The sequence below is a fragment of the Caretta caretta genome, chromosome 25 (genome assembly GCF_965140235.1).
Source record: "Caretta caretta isolate rCarCar2 chromosome 25, rCarCar1.hap1, whole genome shotgun sequence".
Classification (NCBI taxonomy): domain Eukaryota; kingdom Metazoa; phylum Chordata; order Testudines; family Cheloniidae; genus Caretta; species Caretta caretta.
Genome location: NC_134230.1, coordinates 11,475,537 through 11,495,836, shown reverse-complemented (window position 1 = coordinate 11,495,836; position 20,300 = coordinate 11,475,537).

The window sequence follows — 20,300 nt, the reverse complement described above, 5'->3', positions numbered from 1 at the left end:
CCATTCTCCTGTTTTTTAAATGCACAGTTCAAAATGAAAAGAGATTCTAGTCCTTTTATTTTGAAAGCACTTTTTAGATTTTATTTTAATTTTAAAGTGAGAGCAGGTTTGGCCGAATGTAAACTGGAGAGGGAGTGAGAGGGGAGTGTGTGAACTGGGGGAGGAGGGCGGGGGGGGTGTAGGGGAGAGAAAGATGGATGTTTATTTAATGCAGAAAAAGCAATAAAAATTTAAAAAACCATTATTAAAAAAACATAAAAAAAAAAACAACCAAGAAGTCTTAGCACTTTGCGATGGAACGGGTACTTCGAAATCACTTTATCTTAATTTAAAAAGCAAAAGCGAAACATGTTTACAAGTTGAAACCAACTTCTATGGAAAAAAAATTATGAAAAAAAAATTCCTAAATTTATTTTTGTAAGAAAAAAAAAAGTGTATATATATATATATTAAAAAACAAAACAAACCCCAACCTAGGCAGAATCCAATGTCTATTTCATGGAATAATAAAACAAAAAGATATCCAAGGAGAGGAAGGATGCTAATTAGGTTCTGTGACATGACCTGAAAATAAACCCCTCAGAAGTGATTGCACTTCACAAAACGGAAGCTTGAATATTAGGCAGGAATCATGGGTGTTTTTGTTTTTGTATTTTTTTCCTTCTATTTTCCTTTTTTTTTTATTTGTTTGTTTGTTTGTTTCTTAAATGTCTTATAGCCAGTGCTAGCCCAGATGTCTCTCCCAGCTTCCCCCAGGCCCCTCCCGCCCCAGGAGCATCTTAGCTTGTGTAGCAAGGAGGAAAGAAAGTGTCTCAACTGCTGGGTGATGTAGTTGATCAGGGGGAAAGGACCATGGGACGGGGCAGCCCCTGTGTTCTTCCTTGTTTCATTTCTTCTCCGAGGGATACTCAGCCAGGCTTGGGTAGATGATGAGATACGTCTCCTGGGTATAGAGCTCAAAGCCAAAAGCATACTCGATCTTTGAAGTTAATCTAGCATTTCCCAGCTCTGCCTCCTGCCACTCCACTGTTTGGACAGCAGTAGACGTGTTTCTAGCATGAAGCAGGGATTCAGGTTTGAAGTCAGTTTGTTGATGTCTAATTCAGGATAGAGACTTTTGTGGCTTGATGATGCACATAAACCCTCCTCCTCCCCACTTGCCATGAGCCCAGTGACTATTCCAGAATCAGATGCTCAGAGTGGAGGGGGGGGACCCACCTTACAAATTAAATACAAAGAAAACAAATATCAAAAATAATGTCCCCCATTGCTTTTCTTTACCAACCGATAGGCTGGTAGCCAGATCTTTGCCTCACAGGAGCGCCCTGCTTCTAGAGTAACGTAAAAGCCCCCAAAAATTTCGCACAAGGAATTCCCCCCCCCCCCCCAAGGGTGAAGAGAATAAAAAGGGTACAAAACCTGGCAGTCCTGACTCAGCGTTTCCCCCAGGGCCTAGGCCCGGCCTTAGTGTCTGAACGTGGGCTCGCTCCAGGGGACACGGAAACCTCTGGGCTGGTGCCTTTGCTTTCAGGCTCTAGTTCCTGTTTGCAGAGCACGAGGCTGGGCTCGGAGGCGCTGTAAGATCAGGGCCTAGGAGACAAATTGTTGGGAGAATGTGCCCTGCCCTCAAGGGGATGGAATTGATGACCTAGGAGGTTTCTTCACCTTTGACTCTTCTGATCCCATGACAGTTGAGATACATTTTAATAAGATGGCTCAGTAGTTAGTTGCATTTAGTGCCAGAAGCAGGTGTCCCATCTATTAAACTGCAGGGGTTGGAGGTTGTCGGTCAGCTGAAATGTACAGCCAAAGGAGGGACCATATGTCTCCATGCAGCAGCCAACTAAGGGTGACTCTGAAATGCCCCAAATCCAATCCCAGTTTCTCCGTAGTGTTGGTGACAGTGCAGATGCTGGGTCCTTCCTCCGTGCTGTAAAACACCTTAATCTTGGCCCCCGCCTTCCCATCCCAAAGAGAGCGGAGTGGAATGTCCCATGACCCGGGCACTAGCTGGATGTGGCAAGCCACCTCTTCCAGGGATGAACCTCTGCTTAGCACTGGCTACCTATTGCATATGCAAAAACTAGTGTGGACTTGTAAATAGACAGTTACTTGAGGTTCTTTATTGTAATCAAAAGTTGTGGTATCTCTTTTCTCGTTTGTGTTACCCCTTCTCTGCCCCCACCACCTTTTAAAGCTTGTGTTTCTCTCCAAACCTCCTTCTGCCATTTCAGGGGGGGGGAATCCCCCTCCCCCCTCCAAAATGGACAGGAAAAAAATAAGTCTCAGGATTCTTGTTGGAGAGAGCGAGTCAGACACCTAGATTCCTTGTGAGAAATGAGAGCAGCCATGGGGCCTTGACAGTCCCAGCCTGCCAAGCCCCCATCTTGGAGATCCCAGGGTGAGCCACTTTGGAGGTGCTCTCTGCCTCTGAGAATGAACAAACAGGGATGGGGCTGTTCTTAAGGGCAAAAGTCCTGTCCCCTCCTCTGTGAAATCTGCACAGCAGAGCTGGGGCCTGAATTAAAAGCCCAGATCCCAGTTCCAATCCCAGGGCCCCCACCCAAACCAGAACAATCCCACACTTTGGGATAGATCCCCTGAGGAGCTGGAGCAGAAAACTCCCTGGTCAGTCAGTTAACTGTGGGGATCCGGCGTTCTGGTCTGTGGTTTGGGTTGGGATCCATCTCTGCTACAGGCCAGGGGGTATCCTTCCACCCCCGGAGGAACAGAGGGCAGCTTCCACATGATGTAGGATGGCACTACACCTGCCCTCCACGCCCCCCGACCCACACCCTGCCAGTGTCCTCTCTCCAGAGCGAACCTCCTCTCCCTGTCCCCTGGGGGCCCCTGGGCAGAGGTGGGTTTGGAGGCAGATCAGCAATGGCTTCTGAACAGAGATACCGCACCTTATATGTGATATGAGATGCTTTTACCTTTATTAGAGATCCGGGGAGCCGCCGCGTGAGCTTTGATTGATACATGAGTGCCGGCAACACTTTAGCACAAGCCTTGATAAGTTTGCACTAAAAACCAACCAACCAATCTTCTCCCTTCTCCGTGTAGGGAGGCGTTGCCTCCACGTACATTCTGCCTTAACTTTTTGACCTGTCTTACTCTATGTACCAACCGACGATGAACAGACTAGTGCATGCGAAACCTCCCCAATCATATACTGTATATAAGCATTGATTCTTAATGTTGTTAAGGTTATTATTATTCTTTTGAAATTCAGGTTGTGATAAAGTGTTGCCAAAGATACTGCTGAATTATGACGTTTCAGGAAAAAAAACCAACCCAACCCATAACTCCTACGAAACAAACAGACAACACCGCGGACTTTTTAGTATTGCCTCTCTTCGTTTCTTGGTACAAAACAAACCCTGTAATTTCAGTTGTGATATAACTGTGTGTGTGGGTATGCGTGTCTCAGAGAGTGGGTTCCCCTAGACTGGGGGGATGCCTGGGTTGTCCAGCCACCCTAGATGGGGCTTTATCTGTGGAGTGGGGGTTTCACGGGGGCCATTTGAGAGCTCTCCTGCTTTGGGGGCTAGTTGAGGATCCTAATTGCCCAGCCATGGGATCATAGCTTCTACACCAGTGCCAATCAGGAAGAACGCCCTTCGAAGTCAGCAGTGTAAGTGGGCTCCGAAACAGGCCTGGGGTTTTTGACACTAAAGACAAAATGTCGGTGTGGTCCCATCACCCTCTAGTGTTGTGGGAGGAAAGCACAGATTGTCCAATGCACCTGACCCGCTACCCACCCCCCCAGTCTAGAAGGAAACTTACAGAGACGCACATACTGTCCCATGTCTCCCAGCCATGGTGGGATACAGAGAAGCCACCTCTGCTTGCACCTCTGCTCTAGGAAACCATGGATTTGGGTTGCACCCAAGGCTGTCAGGCTCACGGAGGGAATGCTATTGTCGTCGTTTTAGGTTGTTATCTCCTCCCTTCTTTTCCCTTCTCCTCCCCCCACCCTCCCCACATGAAACCAGTGAATGTAAACCCGTGACCGTGGCGAAGGGTTAAGGAAGGCGGGGAGAGGTACGGGCAGAACTGCCCAGCTGTGTTGTAAAAGATCCTGTTTGCGTCCGGGCCTAACGGTGATGAGATCAAGAACCGTGAGTTCCAGCGATTTCTTCAGTCAATACCAAAGTATACTCCACCCTCACTGCAGAGCTCTCTCTGGGGGGCAGGAAGGGGATTTCTGACAGGACCCCTTTGATCCCTTCCCACAGACCGGGATTCGTTCTTCGATTGGCTGCTGCCCCAGCCCATGTGGGGAACTTTCTGGGGGTGATGAACCAGCAGGTGGTGGGTGGGCCGAGATCCTAGTGCTGCGGAAGCTGCCTGACGTGAGCGTGGGGTGTATTTTCCTCTCCGTTTGTCATACTCTAGCCCCCCCTTCCCCATTTTTGTGCCCCCCCCTTCTCTGAGCTCCTTTTAAAGATGCTGCATCTTCTTGCTGAAACCCTCCCCCAGCCTCCGCTGGACCCACGTGTGAGTCGACAGCTTTGCCTGCGGAGGCGGAAAACCGGCCACGCCCAGGTAGAGCTTGGGCTGGGCGGGGGCTGCCCCCAGTTCTGAATTTGGGGGGAGGCGGGGGCGGAGAGAGAAAGGAGTCACAGCACAGAGCAAAACCATGCAGTGGGAGCGGCACAGCTGTCCCCTTCCATCGCTGTCATGGGGGAGCATCACACGTCCCGTCTGCCCTGGTGTGGGTGCAGCCAAGGAAGCTGCCCGCTCTTCCAACCCAGACCTCGAGTCACCTGCCCCAGAGCGGGGGTCTGAGTAAGGGGCAGAGACTCTACTTTCCCCCAGGCCTTAAACAAGAAAGAGGGATGCAGCATCTTGGAGGTGCAGGAGGTTTCTTTGCACTAACGGGACCCATTAGACTCAGTGGGAAGTTGTTCTGTGGCACATGGGAGCTAGGCTAGCGGCTGTTCCTAGGCGAGCCCAGGCTGTTGGGGGATGGGGAGAGGGCTTTCCTAGCCATTTCCCTCATTTCTTGGGGGCCGATCTCTGCATGCAAAGGGCTCCTTTTCCTTTAGCATCTGCTGTTCAATGCTGCGAGGGAATTTTCTCCCTTCTATCCCCTCCCCTCCAGAGCTCTCACCAGCCACAGCTACCCTCAGAGCCTGTGGAGCCCAGCTCCAAGGGAAGAGGGGGATAGGTTGAAAACCCGGAGGGAGAGTTCGGCTGTGGGGTGTGGCGGGGGTGCATGGAGGTTTCTGCGCAGTGCAGGTATTAAGCCATTGGGACAGCTCCTCAAGGGATGGGTGGATTCTCCGTCCCGTGGTATTTTTAAATTGAGATTGGCTGTTTCCGATAAGATTACACCGTTGTCCAGCCACAGGGTGCCATCTGGAAGCAGGAATGGTCAGCCTGAGCAACCATAACAGTCCCTTGAAATTGACAAACCGTCGTAAGTCCCTACATCATCCCCGAACATTTGGGATGCTTGAAATGACCCCGTCTTGAGCCCATCCGTCAGGTTAGCAAACCAAAAGCTCTGTCTGTATTCTCAAAATGCCGGTGTGAGGAGCATTCGGGAGGCCTGATTCGACTATTTAAAAAAATCTCTATATATTTATATTTTTGATTTATTATGAAAGTTTTATTTAAATAAAGAGGAACACTTTTTAAAGAGCAGGTAGCAGATTTAGCTTCCTAGTTGGGAACCTGTGTGGGTAGCATTTATACTGCCTGGGACAAGTAACGAGATGCTGTATTGAAGTTATGTTTTCTAAAATATATATATATATATATATGTATACACACACAGAGATTAATCTTTAATCTGAGGTGGGTAGATTTTAAACTCTCCCATCACCTCCCCAGAAATCAACTGATTTGATACCAGGAGGAAGAAAGAGAATATTAAGGCTAGGGCCACATTTCCTGCGTCTTTATATATAAACACAGAAAAACAAATTCTATATATAAAGCACTCGCAAGTTTCATCAGTTTTATGTGTAAACTACTTTGTGTGGTATCTGGGTAATGAGCGAGGCAAGAAAAGCACAGAAAAGACATTCCATAGATTGTAACTTTGGTAGTTCTTTATAAAGTGTGGGAGACGAGAAAAAAAAATAATAAAAAAATGCACTTTTTGGGGGCGTTAAAAAAAATAAAAGAGATATATTAAAAATATAAAAATGCAACCGGTTTTTCTTCTTGTATATAAGAACCACTAAACCCCACCACACAGCAATGTAACAATCTGCCCGTTACGAATGTGGGGGTAGTTTTTGTTTTTTTAAAAAACTTGTTTGAAATCAAAAGAGAAGAAAAGAGAAACTACAGCTGCATAAAAACTGCCTGTTTCTGGGCTAACACTTGAGGCGAGCTAGGATCCTGGTGGGACGAGAGGCAGCAGCTAACACGCGCACTCCTGGCATGTCACCAAATGCATGGCAATTCCAATCCCAATCCCTCACGATGCCCCAGTACTTTCCCCTGCATGCCTGAGGGGGGAGAGTTTGGGCCCCGTTGCAGCTGCTGTTCACCCCAGAGCAGAGAGGCTAACACCTCTAATGGCCCGGAGGCCTTGTATGGACTCCTTTGCACCAGGATGGATGCCACCCTGGGATCCAAGGACAGGCAATGACGGCAGGCTGTGGCATTGAGCTGAACTGGTGCACGGGCCTAGCAGATGCCACAAGATAGTGGATCGGATGCGGAGAACAACCCTCTTATGCCTCCCAGGTGTACAAACCTCACCCCCCACATCCTGGTCATTAGCTGGCATAAATCACCTGTGGCTCTCTGGACTGAATGGAGCGAAGCTGATTTACGCCAGCTGAGGGTCAGGGGAAATTGTTCTGACAGGTGTTTTCATTGGAGCTGATTTCCCTTTTTGTTGATTTTGCTTTTATTTGGATTTGGGCTGTGCAGGATCAAGCCAGGCAGAAGGAGGTTTGGAGCTTTGTTAACTAGGTTGCTGCTCTTGGATTCTTTCTACTCCTTTCCCCCCAGCGCTGAGCTTGGAACAGTGTTGGGGGAAATGGGGGGGAAGGATGGAGATTTGGGTTTTATATCCATGCTCTTGGCTTTGTTTGCTGAAGGAGGGCAGGGGAGTCTTTGGATGGGGCCATTGCTTGGTCATTTGCCTGCATCCCGCTCCTCAAGCTCACCGCACTCTGGCTAATGGGTCTTTCTGAAAGCTGCCTGTCTCACCCAGGTCCTGTTTGCTGGGCGCCTCGCAGCTGGACTTGTGACTTGTTTCACAGCGACCAGCCACTTCGGACTCTCCTTTCTGTCTGGCGCTATTTATACGAGGGAGCTGATCCCATTCGCCCCGGATATGGGTCTGGCAAGTCAAATCCCAGTGCTGAGGAAGCCAAGCGTAGGTGGGGGTGGAGGCAGGTCTGCTTTTCAGACCCACCACCCCAGTGAGTGCCTGAGACCACTGAAAATTAGTCCCCAAGACTGTGGGGCACAATCCTCAGCTGATGTAAATCTGCATCACTCAGTTGAAGCCAGTGGGCTGATGCTGGTTTACGCCAGCTGAGGATCCAGCCCTGGGTCTACACTGTGAAAATGGCCTGTTGTTGGAAAGTGGGTGGCCGATATGGCTTTTCCCCACCATTGCACTCCTGTCAGTGTTCTCCCCTGGACCAGGATCTGAACAGTGCTGTGGATCTGTCCTGGTTCTCTCTGCGATAGGGGATGTTGATCTCATTTCTGGCCCGGTAAGACAGCCCATTCCCAACCCCAGCTGGACGGAGGCCAGGAAGGGCTGGTAAAGTTTTGGGGGCCAAACTCTACCCCGTGGTACCAGGTCAGTGGCTGTCCTCCCGACTGCCCGGGCTGGAAGCTGGAGTAGAATCAGAATCTGGCCCTTTGGTATTGGAGAGAGGCACGTTTCTCCCAAGCTACTTGGCGCTATCGACAAAGTAACTCAGAGCTCTTTGCCTGAACTATTAGGTCCCATCTGAGGTTCTGCTCAGAGTTTGCTGGGTTCTAATGCAAACCGTGTGCCTGGCCTGGCCAATTCCCCAAAACCAGCCCCCAGCCCAGGCAGGGAAAGGTCGAGGGTTTTGGAACCCGCTTTGTGCCCATCCTGGCTGGGCAGAGTCTAACAGTGGTCGATGGACCAGTTTTCGCCAGCATAAACAAGGTCTTAGTGAGCTCAGGGCCCCGACCGAGCCAATAGATTCACAGAAGTTAGGGATTATTCACCGCACACTCCTGGAGCAAACACCCATCTGTCCTGCCCTGTACTAACTGCTGGGAAACACCAAGTCACCGACCCAGGAGCTAACCGCCTGATTTTAATTGTTCTAGTTTGGTTTGGGACTGTCTAGTTCTAATTTTTTAGTTTCTAGTTTTAATTGTTCTAGTTTGGTTTGGGACCTGCCTGCAATTGGAAATGATGCAGGGATCTCTGCCAGTCTGGTTCTATCCCAGGCCCCAAGATGAACCCCAAAGTCCTTTTGCAGGAAAAACTTACACAGGAGTGAGGACTGGAGAGTGGAAGAGGCCAGCGGCAGCGAGCCTGGGAAGGGGACAGGGGTGACACTTAGATTGGAAATCAGGCATTTGACTTCCTGGCTAAAGGCCAGAGTGGACTTGCCTCACCACTCACTTCACTTGGGTTTTTTCTCCCCTAGTGAGCAGTAATAACCTGGAGGGACTGCTCAGGAAGGGAGTGTTTTCAATCACCTTCCTGGGGTGGATCCACTTGTTTTAAACTGGCTCAGTTCGGCAGCAGGCCTGAATTCCCCTCCCCACCCGCCCTAGAAGAAAGAAACCAACCAATGACTCCACCCCAGTCCCAGAATAATCGAAGAACCCGACTCATTTTGCCCAGGATCTAGCAGCAAACATGCATCTTCCTCGCAGACACCTTTTTAAAACCCAAGCGACAAGGTGAGAGCGGTCACATTTTGTTTGGGCCCGAGTTCCGACGGTGGAAGAAAGTCAAGCCGTTGGGCCCACCGCACAGCTGTGTGGCTCGGACGCTTGGCTCGCTCCCCACCAGCCGCTGGTCCAACAGAAGATGGGACCTCGCCCCTCTTGTGGCTCAAGTAGCCGGGGTCAACACAACAATTTAAAAATCAAGTCAGGTGCCTTCCCCGCCCTGCCCGTCTCCTGCTGAAAGTGACAATGACCCCGGGGATGCTGAAACAGGGATGCTCCCACCCCGCCTCCCCGTAAAGTAGCTCCCTCCTGTAAATGCCAGACTTCACTGCGGTAGCTGCTCCAAACTGCAGAGGAGGAGGAGAGCTGCACTGGCTCGCCGATGGCCTCGAACCCGTCGTTCCAGGCCCGTTACCCGCAGAGCCCGTCTGCCCGAAGCGCCGGCAGTCCACGGTGTCACTCTTGGGCTGCCCTGAGACGCGGGGCTCAGGCCGATTCCGGTGTCGCTTCCACGTGTCTCCTTTATGAGTCGACTAGTGACCGATGGTCAGGGCGGCTGCTAACGCCCAAGGGGAGGAGGGCTGGAGAAGGCCTGGCTGGTTTGCTGGGAGACCTGGGTATTTTTTTTTTTAATTATTATTATTAATTGATGTCCAGGCTGGGGCAGCCACCACTAATTTCAAGTCTGTGCAGGCCACGTTCCCGTCCCCTGGATTTTCTGTCTTGTAAGGAGACGCCAGTCGAAACGCTACATTTGATTCTTTTCTGCTCTTGGTCAGGATCGGCTGCTGACTGAAATGAAGGCCGTTGTCTGTTCCGCTCCCTCTGTTGTCCTGTAATAGAGAAATGGTCATTTTTGCACTAACAGATTGTTGTCTCTCTGACTTCCGGCATCTGCTCTGTTTACTTGTGTCCGACTCTCATTCCCGTGGCGGCTTCCTCGTGACCACTGGCGTTCACGACTCGCACGTGGCTCCGCCGGCCCGGGGAGTCGTGGCTCACGCCCTTGCAGCCAGTCCCTGCGTGAGCGCTAGGGCACCTGAGAGCTCCCTGTGTAACCAGAGCTTTCCCAGCACCACCTGCGGGGAACGGGCCCCGCAGCCCACGCTCCTGCAGCGCCTCCTGCTGGAAGCTTCTTCACAGGCGCTCCTCCCACCCCAGCTCCTGCTGCGGGAGGCTGAGAGTGGAGAAGCTCTGAACTCTCCCGGCTTCTCCCCCTAGAAATCAGCTTTGCAATCCCACTCCTGAGAGCTTCTGCCCTGTGACAGGCAGGGGAAATAAGGAAATCAAATGCCATCGACCCACGTGGCTCGCCAGCCCAATTCCACCAGCTCCCCCCGAAGGAGGGAGGCTGGAGCGCCGCGACCACTCCCCTTCCACTAGGGGGGCTCCAAAGCAGCAGGATCCCAGCAGGGGCAGGGGCTCCTCTCCCCCCCTCCCCCGCACACCCCCTCAGCAGCCCGTGCTGGGAGGGGACGCACCGCGCTGGATGGAGCAGTGATCAGGGTGCGAGCCAGGGGTTCAGGAGGTCTCTGTGCGTAGGCCCCGATTCCCCCCTGAGCCCTGCCGCAGAGGTGGGGGGGGGGGGGGGGGCTGTGCTGCGGGAGAAGATGGTGCGGGGCAATCTAAGGCCCTCCGGGAGATGCCAGCTCAGCCCCCCTGCGCTCTGCAGTGACTCCTTGTGGTGGGAGCTGGAACAAACCCAGCAAGCGCCCGGTACCAGGCCCTGTGCAGCTGATGGCCCCTGCTGGGTGGAACACCCCGGGGGGGGGTTCCTCCCCACCCCTGCCTCTTGCTTATTTATTGGGTGACACAATGTGGCCCATCTTTGCTTATTGTCTTAAAGGAGCTTTCCCGGCGCTCAGCGCTCTAAGCCGCTTGCCGGCGCTGGCAAGAAGTGCGAGGTGATGCTGCCGACGCCGGGATAGAAACACAAAGCACGCGTGTAATCCTCGTTTTGCTCAGCTTACTGCCTGAACGGCTGCTAATGCCCCCCCCCCCCCCCTTTTGCGCAGCGTGTTAAGGAGCTGGGCCAGAGCCGATGCTGAGCGCAGGCCAACCTGTCGCCCAGCGGGAACGCGGCAGCATATGGCACGGGCTTAACGAGCCCCCCGGGGGCTCAGCTGTGGGCCAGGGCCGGGAGTCAGCAGCCCCGCTGCCGGCCCTTCACAAGGGGGTGGGGGGGCTGTGCATTAAGGCAGCCATTAAAACAGCAAGGATGGCTGGAGCCACACGGCCCAGGCGGTCAGGCGTGGCTTTTTTACGGAAGGCCCACGGGCCATAAAGGCTCAACAGGCCGGGGCAGCCTTGGCCTGATGCACAGGATGGGGGCAGGGCCACGTCCATGAGCAAAAATGAAACTAGTCCCACAGCCGGGCCGAGAACCTGAGGCCTGACAGTTGTTCCTCTTCTCCCCACCGCCCCCGCAGCCAGGAGCCCTGCCGCCCATCCCTGCCCCCTGCCCACCCCTTTCCCACCCGCCCGCTATGTGTCAGCCAACGCAAGCGCCGGGTTCTCAGCCGCGCCAGGCCGCTCCCTGCCTCGGAGCACTGCCCCGCGTCACGTTACCCCCACGGATGGATTCGCCCTGAAGCTCCAGCACCATCCCCCCCCCTTCCCCCTTCCCCCCCCAGTTGTGTGCTGCCCCTGGCAAGGGTCGGGCCGCTCACGCTCCCCTCCCCCTCACTGCCGGGGTCAGCTGACGGCCCCCGAAGCGCAGTCTCGCCAGCCCCCGCGTGGCAGCGGGGAGGTCTGCGGGGAGGCAGGGCGTATGCGCCAGGCAGGGCTGTGCTGATTAACCCGGGCTCTGCCCGGCCCGGGCTGGCTGGCTGAGGGCCCCACGCGTTAAAAATCTGCAGCTGATCCCCCCTGGGCTGGGGGGGGGGCCGCTCACGCCATCGTCCAGCCGGGGAACTCCACGCAGCCGAGCCCATTGCTGGCAGGGAACCCAGCCCTCGCCCCCAGCACCCCTGCAGCCTCCCTGCTGCTGCTGGGGGCGTTCACACCTTGCCCAGCAGCACCTGGGCCCGCGCCTGGCACAGCGCAGCCTTCCCCCCCCCGCCCCCAGCCAGGCTATTTCAGAGCAGCACGGGGGGCAGGGGATTGGGCCAAGCCCTGCACCCGCAGGGGCCAGCTCAGCCCGGCCGCTGCTGGATAACCTATGCGGCCTGCAGTTTGGGGGTGTTGGGATGAGGCCCCCCCCTGCCCAAAAAAAGTAAAGCACCTACATAGGCATGAAGCCCCCTCCCCCCCCCCCCCCAAAGCACGTCCCTATACAAGCAGGTTTGCCTGGGCGGCCAAGGGCCACAGCTGCCCCCCCCCCCCCCAGGTTGGTCGCATTTTGCTGGCCCTGGAGCTACGGCATGTGCAATGATCTGGCCACTTGGTCTCGCCCCCCAGCCCGAAGGTGGGGCCTGCCTGAGAACAGGGAACCCTGGGCGGGTGGGAGAGGCCAGGCCAGGGCCTGGGGGAGCTGGGGGCCGGGGGGGGCACACAGCTGTGTCATGCTTACATAACTGTGGACGCGAGTAAGCAGGAATGCAGGCCCTGTGAAACGCATGGGATTGGGTAACACTTCCTGCGTGCCAACCCCCTTGGCCAGCATGACCCCCCCCCCCCCCCCCCCGAGGCGGCCAATGGTGGATGCTGGTGCAAAGCAATCGCCCCGGGTGGGACGTGCACCAGAGCCCAGCTGGCCCCGCACTAGCCTGGCCTTGCACAGGCAGCATAGCCAATGCTTAAGCCCCCGGCACCTCTGGGCTTGGCCGTTCCAAGCCCCCTCCCCCCCCGGCACCTCAGGCCTTGGCCATTCAGAGCCCCCCCGATACCTCTGGGCTCAGCCCTTCAGAGCCCCCCGGCATCTCTGGCCCCGGCCCCTCTGGGCTCGGCCGTTCCTAGCCCCCCCCCGATACCTCTGGGCTCAGCCATTCAGAGCCCCCCCAGCATCTCTGGCCCCGGCACCTCTGGGCTTGGCTGTTCAGAGCCCCCCCGGCACCTCTGGCCCCGGCAGCTCTGGGCTCGGCCGTTCCTAGCCCCCCCGGCACCTCTGGGCTCGGCCGTTCCTAGCCCCCCCGGCACCTCTGGGCTTGGCTGTTCAGAGCCCCCCCCCGGCACCTCTGGGCTTGGGCCGTTCAGAGCCCTGGCACTTCTGGGCTTGCTGCGTCAGTTATGAAAGTAAAATAATTGCTTGAGTCCCGGCCCCTCTTTCATTACAAATTAAGCGCTGGGTGTATTGGGTCCTGGGGTAGACATGCCAGAGGGAAGACTCAGCCATGGAGGCTCCAACAACGCGCTGCAGGGCGCAAACGGGCGAGACGGGAGAGGAAAGACAGATGGTTTGGTGCCAGCCCAGGCCTTGGGACCTCTGGGTTTAGGTCTCTTTGCTGAGTGACCCTGGGCAGGTCGCCTAGACCCACATCCTCAAAGGCATCTAGGCACCTAACTCCCATTGGACCCCATGGAGGAGCTAGGCCATAGGCGCTGTGTGCCTCGGTCCTGTCCCATGGGGACTACTCTGCCCGCCCGCACAGGGGCAAGGGGAGGAGAGAGGCATTACAGATTGGCGGGCGCAGCGTGGGGAGACACGGCCCAGCCCCGGGGAGCCCCTGGGTGCTGCATCGTCAGCCTCACTAACACAGAGATTAGAGTCTCTAGAACTCCAGGGCTGCTGGGATTAGCAGTGGGGCAGTGACGCCCAGAGGCCCCACCCAAGAGCAGGGCGCTGCACGGACACTGAACGAGAGAGTCCCTGGCCAAGGGTTTCAGCCTAACGGGGGCGGGATGGGGAGCAGATTGCTCAAGGATCCAGCGGTGGGATTAGAACTCAGCTCTCCTGCAGCCAGCAGATGGCCCTATGCCCCGGTCAGGCGGCCTCCCTCTTGTGGGGCTCAGCGGGGCAGAAGATGAAGGTCGTGCAACTACAGGGCTAGGTTAGGGGAGTCAGAAGCTGGCTTTTTACCTAGCAAAACGGCTCCCCAGGGCAATGGCAGCACTGCCTGGGGTCTGCCCCTGACCTTAGACAAGCCACTGCCCTGCTCGCTGCCTCAGTTTCCCCACCAGTACCCTGGGACAATGCTACTGACCCGCCTCCTGGGAGGTTGGGAGTTTTGGATGGGAAGGTGCTTCCTCGTACTGCCAGGCCCCAGGAAGTCCAGCCCACGCTGGGTGTTGGAGGGAGACAGACAGACACCTGTAAGCATCCCCACCTCCCAAAGGCAGCGGGGGTGATGCTGCAACCTCACAGTTATGTGATCATGTGCTCATCCCGCAGGGGTGAGACAGGCCCCAGCTGCCCCCCGGACACAGAGTGGGGCGCCCAGCCCCGTTTGAACGTTGCACCTGAACCGTGGTTTGGCCCTGCCAGGTGCCTTGATTACCAAGTGGGCATAGCCTTGTTCTGACTGGATCCCACGCCCACAGACCAGGCTGGTCCTTCAAGAGCTTGCCCGTTGGCAACATGGTTAGAAGCACAGCTGGCCGTCAGGGTCAACCAGGGCTATTGTGGTAGCAGGGAGAGGGGCTTTGATTACAGGTCTCACCACCTGGGGGAAGCTGGGACAGCTCCACCCGGGACCCTCCCCAGGGTGGGCAGCGGGTGCAATTCCAAATACGCCAGGGCAGAGGCTGGTGCACAAAGCGGCGATGGGGGGGGGGGGACTGGTTTGAGACCCAAACTCATTTCCCAAAGGCCCCCACCCAAGTAAGGAGGTAAAAGCGGCGAGTCTCAGCCTCTGCCGTGACCGCCCCCCCCCCCCATGTCGTGAAGTCAGGACCCTCCTCCCATGGAGCCAGCTGGGAAGGGCAGGGTGACCACCGTGTGCAAGGCCCCCTGCGGCCTTAAAGGGTCGAGAACAAAACTATCCCCAAGCCTGCAGAGAGAGGGGGGCCCGCGTGAGAAATCGGGCTACTTTTCTTTGCCGGGGGAAGGGAAGCAGGTGTAGTTGTGTCTAGAAGACAAAGCCTCAAATATCGGGACGAGCCCAACATTCTCGGGACGTCCAGCCGCTCGCTGCGGAGCCCGTGCACCCGAGCTCGGCATCAGGACCCTCGCTGGGTGGGATCCAGGCATTAGCTGCTAGCTAAATAGAAAACAATCACATCTCCTTGCTGCTTTAGCATAGCGGCGCCTGGTTCGCCTGGGCCCACGCATTACAACCCTACCCCCACTCACCCTGGCACGGGCCACATTTACTCTGCTAGAGGTTCAACACTCAAGCCAGGGCCCCCCAAGGCAGCAGGGGAGGGACTTGAGCTAGGAAAGGGCCCTTGTTTGTTCACAGGAGGGGCACAGGATTTTGGGAGAGGACCAAGACAGTGGCTTCCCCTCCGGGGAAAAGAAGATGAGGGCTTGCGGGAGGTGCAGTGGAAAATCGGCTCAGGAAAGGAGCAGGTAACTAGCAGCCGAAAGCCTTAGTGGCAGGACATTTTGAAAGAGAATTTCAGTGCACCAGCCCCCTTGCAGCCCTCGGGCCTGCACCTACATGTACATTTGACCCAGGGGTTGAAATGTGTTTCCCCAGCAGCCTCAATCCAAAGGGCACGGACCACGTTAAAAGATTAGTTTGTGTCATAAGCTTCCTATTTTGCGAGGCCGCTATAAGATTTGGGGGGCTTAGCCGCTGGGCTTAAACCAGCAAAGTCGTCTTTCTTAGCAAGGCTGCTAATGCCACTTAGGGCCTGGGATCTGCGATTTTCATTAAGGGCGTCAGGAACAATTAGCAGGGGGAAATCAGGGCAGGGTCGTTCTTAAATAAAAATGGAGGCTTATCCCATCAGTCAAATGAATTTCCAATCAAAGCACCGCAATACCCCCGCCCCCCATGCAAGGAGGAGATTTTAAGCCCCATATGTGTAAGCGGCTTCTGGGAGGGGTGGGATGAACCTACATGTGCACACTTCTAGAAGTCAGGAGAGAAAAGGAAGTGGCCGTTCCCAGAGGATTCATTGCACTGTCCCAGGAACAGACTTTCACAGTGAAGCGTTGATGCTTGGACAGCGCTTTAATATGAGGCAGGGTGGCGGTGTATTTCCACGCTGGGAGGGGCGGAGGGTTCGCTCGATTTCACTCCAGCTACATCTGAAAAGAGTTCGTGCTGCACAAGACCTTACCCCGCAAAGAAACCCACCCGATCGACTTCACAAGCCAGCCAGGGTCGGAGTCATTAACACGAGAGGAGGGTGGGGGTCGCTGGGTGTCCGCAGGGAAGGGGTCACCCAAACCCACCAAGACAAAGCGCAAGGCAGAAGTAGAACATTACTGCCTGGTTCAAACCAAAATGCCACATCAAAGTCTCAAGGGAATTAAGAGCCTGCTAGGTCCCCGCTCGCCCACTGGTGATTGTTCTCTGCAGCCTGTTAGCGAGTGCTGGGCCCAGCTTGGTTGTAAGTGGCACAGGAAGAATCATAGAAATGGAGGGGGAAAGGGATCTGAGAGGTCATCAACTCCAGACCCCTGCACCGAGGCAGGACCAAGTCAACCTAGACCATCCCTGACAGAGGTTTGTCCAACCTGTTCTTAAAAACCCCAAATGACAGGGATTCTACAACCTGGTCCAGAGCTTAACTCCCCTGAGAGTTCGAAAGTTTCCCCTAATATCTAACCTAACTCTCCCTGGCTGCAGATTAAGCCCATTGCTTCTTGTCGTCCATGGGCATGGAGAACAATTGATCACAGTCCTCTTTATAACATCCCTGGACAGACTTGAAGACGTATTAGGTCTCCCCTCACCCCCATCATCTTTTCTCAAGACTAAACATGGCCATTTTTTTAACCTTTCCTCAGCAATCAGGTTTTCTAAACCTTCCCTCACTTTTCTCACTCTCCTCCAGCCTCTCTCCACTTTGTTCACATCTTTATTACAGGGTGGTGCCCAGAACTGGACACCGTGCTCCTCACCGGTGCCGAGGAGAGCAGGACAATTACCGCCCATGTCACCATGACACTCCCATTAATCCATCCCAGGTTGACAACAGCTGCGAAAAAGGCCAGTATCGCATTGGTGACTCACATTCAAGTTGTGATCCGCAGTAACCTGTTCAGCAGCACGGCCACCTAGCCAGTTATTCCCCAGGTAGTAGCTGTGCAGTGGACTTTTCCTTCCTACTTGAAGTTCTTTGCACATCAAGGGTAGCTGTGCTTCCATCCCACGTTCCCTCAGTCGCACGAATACACTTCTGTGTATTGGAACCCCGCCTCCTCCTCTCTATCACTACCTTCTGGCTCCACTGCCAGAGTGGGTTTGCACCGGCTGGGGGGTGCAAATTCCATCCCAGCTTCCTGGCCCTGAATAGGGGAGTGTGGGCCAGGCTCACCCTGGGCTCAGTGGCTTAGCCTACAAGGCAATGTTGAGAGGATCAGTTGCCCAACTGGAAAATGGTTTTGCTTGTGAACATCAGGCCATGGCCCAGGGAGGGTCATTAGCAGCAGGGCTTGAAGGTGGGACCTCCGGCTCTGGCTGCCTGAGCTGACGCACCCGTGTGCGTTCGCCACAGCTGCAGATGGCTCGTCAAGATCTATCTGTGACCCAGACATCCCTAGTGGTGCCCAGAGCACCACACTGAAGGGAGGCAGGTCACATTGTCTTTATCTTAGGCATCAACATGGTGCTAATCCTGGTATGTGACGGCCCTGCGTTTGACCCTAGCCCAGCAGGATAATGGAGACTCCATGACCTATTCAGTCCTTGGCCTGTCTCCAGAGGCTGCCCACAAGAGTGGTGTGGGATGCAGACAACTGGTTATCATCACGTTAATGCCCAGCCCAGCGAGCAGCTGGGGCCAATCTCCTCCCACCAGTACTGCACTTTACAGTCACCCACCAACCATCAGCAGCTGAGCCGAGCCACGCTTGAGCTCAGGAGCTAGATGCGAAAGGCTCTGTGCATCCCTTTACCGATGGCCTGGGCCCCCAGAGCAGGAGTGGTCAAGTCTGAGGAGCTCCTAGACCAGAATTGGCAGAGCTTCTGGGCGCATTGCAGAAGACCTAGCGGACGGAGGGAGGGGGAGGGCTGGAGAGGATTGCATGCATGCCCCTGGAGCAATACAGAGGTGGACAGATGTCCTGTAGGTGGCTGGCAGGCTGAGTTCCTGCCTGCTTGATAGTTTAACAGCAGTGGGGTGCAATGGAGCTTTAGGGCCCCTTCAGTCTTGCGTAGGCCTCTTGTCTTTTGAAATCAAAACCACGGGGAGACACAGAAAGGAGCAGCCCCAAGCAATGAGGAAGGGCAGTCCGTCAGCATTCAAACGCTAAAGACGCTGGGCAGGTATGGCCATAAGCATGGACGGTTCCATGGCTGTACGTAGGGAGCCAGATGGAGCGGGGCTACTCGGGGGCTGGAGTTGCAAGAGTCACTTCCCCCTTTGAAGAGGGTGGAGGTGGGGAAGATAGCCAGGCCCCAGGGACCCAAAGGCAGACCACACCGAGCTGCTCAGGGGCTGCTCCAAAGCCGCGTCCCAGGCCAAGCAGAGAAGGAAAAGCACCCAAAGATCTCCTTGCTGGGACGATCCCTGGTGGCCCAAGGCTCCCCGGAGGCTGGCGAAGTGGAGGCTACAGGTACGGATGAGCCTGCAGGGGGCGATGGAAGTGGGGTCTGTGCAAAGGCCAGCTGAGCGGCTTCTCCTGCAGGCCTTTGTGGGCGCCCGCGGGAAGGTAGGGGTGACGCTGGGAGGCGGGCGGGTAGAGAGGGAGGAGGGGGAATCCAGGCTGGCAATGCGCAGAAGGGCTGGGGCCAGCAGGGTGCGCGTAGGGAGGGCAGCAGAGGCAGACACGTCCCGGGCAGCAGCTCAATCCGTAGAAGGCGTACGGGTGGCAATAGCTCAGGTTCACCGCCATCCTGCATCGGGCAAGGAGAGGACAGTCAGACAGACAAAGGCCCCTGCTCCCAGCCTGGGGCAGATTCACCTGAGCTGGCTGCAGAAGGGGAAGATCGCGCCTCCCGCGGCAGCCAGCTCACCAGGAGGGTTGGCCCTGATGGAGGGGAGGGAGGGTCGCCCACGACCCCCGCCAAGGCAGGGCAGCTTCAGCAACTCCATGGGAGGGTCAGTTGTCTCAGCTACGTCCCCTTCTGCAGCTTCCACCCCACTGGCACAAGAGTTCATATTGGCCTCCAAGAGGGAACATAAGAGCGGCCATACTGGGTCAGACCAAAGGTCCATCTAGCCCAGTGTCCTGTCCTCTGACAGTGGCCAGTGCCAGGTGCCCCAGAGGGAATGAACAGAACAGGGAATCATCAAGTGATCCATCCCCTGTCACCCGTTCCCAGCTCCTGGCAAACAGAGGCTAGGGACACCGTCCCTGCCCATCCTGGCTAATAGCCACTGATGGACCTATCCTCCATGAACTTATCTAGTTCTTTTTTGAAACCCGTTATAGTCTTGGCCTTCACAACATCCTCTGGCAAGGAGTTCCCCAGGTTGACTGGAAGTGGGTCTCTCTCCAACATGCCCTGATTTTCCATAGTCCCCCATCTCTTCCCATGGGACCCTTATTTTCCCTTCCCTAGTATCTTTCACCTGAGCGCCTCTCCGAACACGCTTACCCGACATCAGCCCTCTCTCAGCGGCTGGGGAGGGAGGTGAGCATTATGCCCGTTGTACAGATGAAACTGCGCCCCACACGCTGACTGGTCTAGAAGCTGCACAGCTGAACCCAGGAGTCCTAGCTCCCCAGTGTCCATCTCCTACCCACAGAAGAGCTGGAGCTCCAGAAGCCAGAAACGAATGAGGCTGCATTTCATTAAATGGCCGAGAGCCTGCAGTGGTCCTTGGTCTCGTGCACCAAGGAATGTTTGGTAAACACGGGAGGCCAGGAGCCCTGGTGCACTGGGCAAACGCCCTCCCCGGAGACCTGACTTGGTCTCTTCACGCCTCACCACAAACCACCACCAGGCCGAGTCTCCCCAGCTGGCTGAGAGGAGACGTGGCAGTTTTTCTCCTTCCAAGAGCAGCAGGGTGATTTTAAAGCAAGGGTGGAGACAAGGTCACCTGCAGGACCAGGCTCCAGTGAAAGGAGAACGCGGGTAGCATTTGGGGTCTGGCAAGGTCAGATTCAGGTCAGCATGAAGGAATAATGGTCTTAGCCCTGAAGAGGGAGTAATGCCGGCTGGTCATCAGGCTAGAGGCTAAGAGTCCATTAGGGAGGGGGTTACCGGAGGGATAAGCGGAGGATTTGAGCGCCTGGCCCCACTCCCCCACCCCGAGCCACCTCTCACCTGCGGATGCGCCTCCGGGCTCGGCGCCGGTGGTAGTCGCCCTTGGAGAAGTCGTCCAGGTTGGCCGGGTGGATGGCCCAGAAGTGCCCTTTGCCATTGTCGCTTCGCCCGGCCTTGATGAAGCATTCGTTCAGGGACAAGTTATGCCTGACACTGTTGCGCCAACTCTTCTCCTGCAAAGCCAATGAGCGGGGGCGGTGGGGGGATTGAGATACGGCAAGCGGG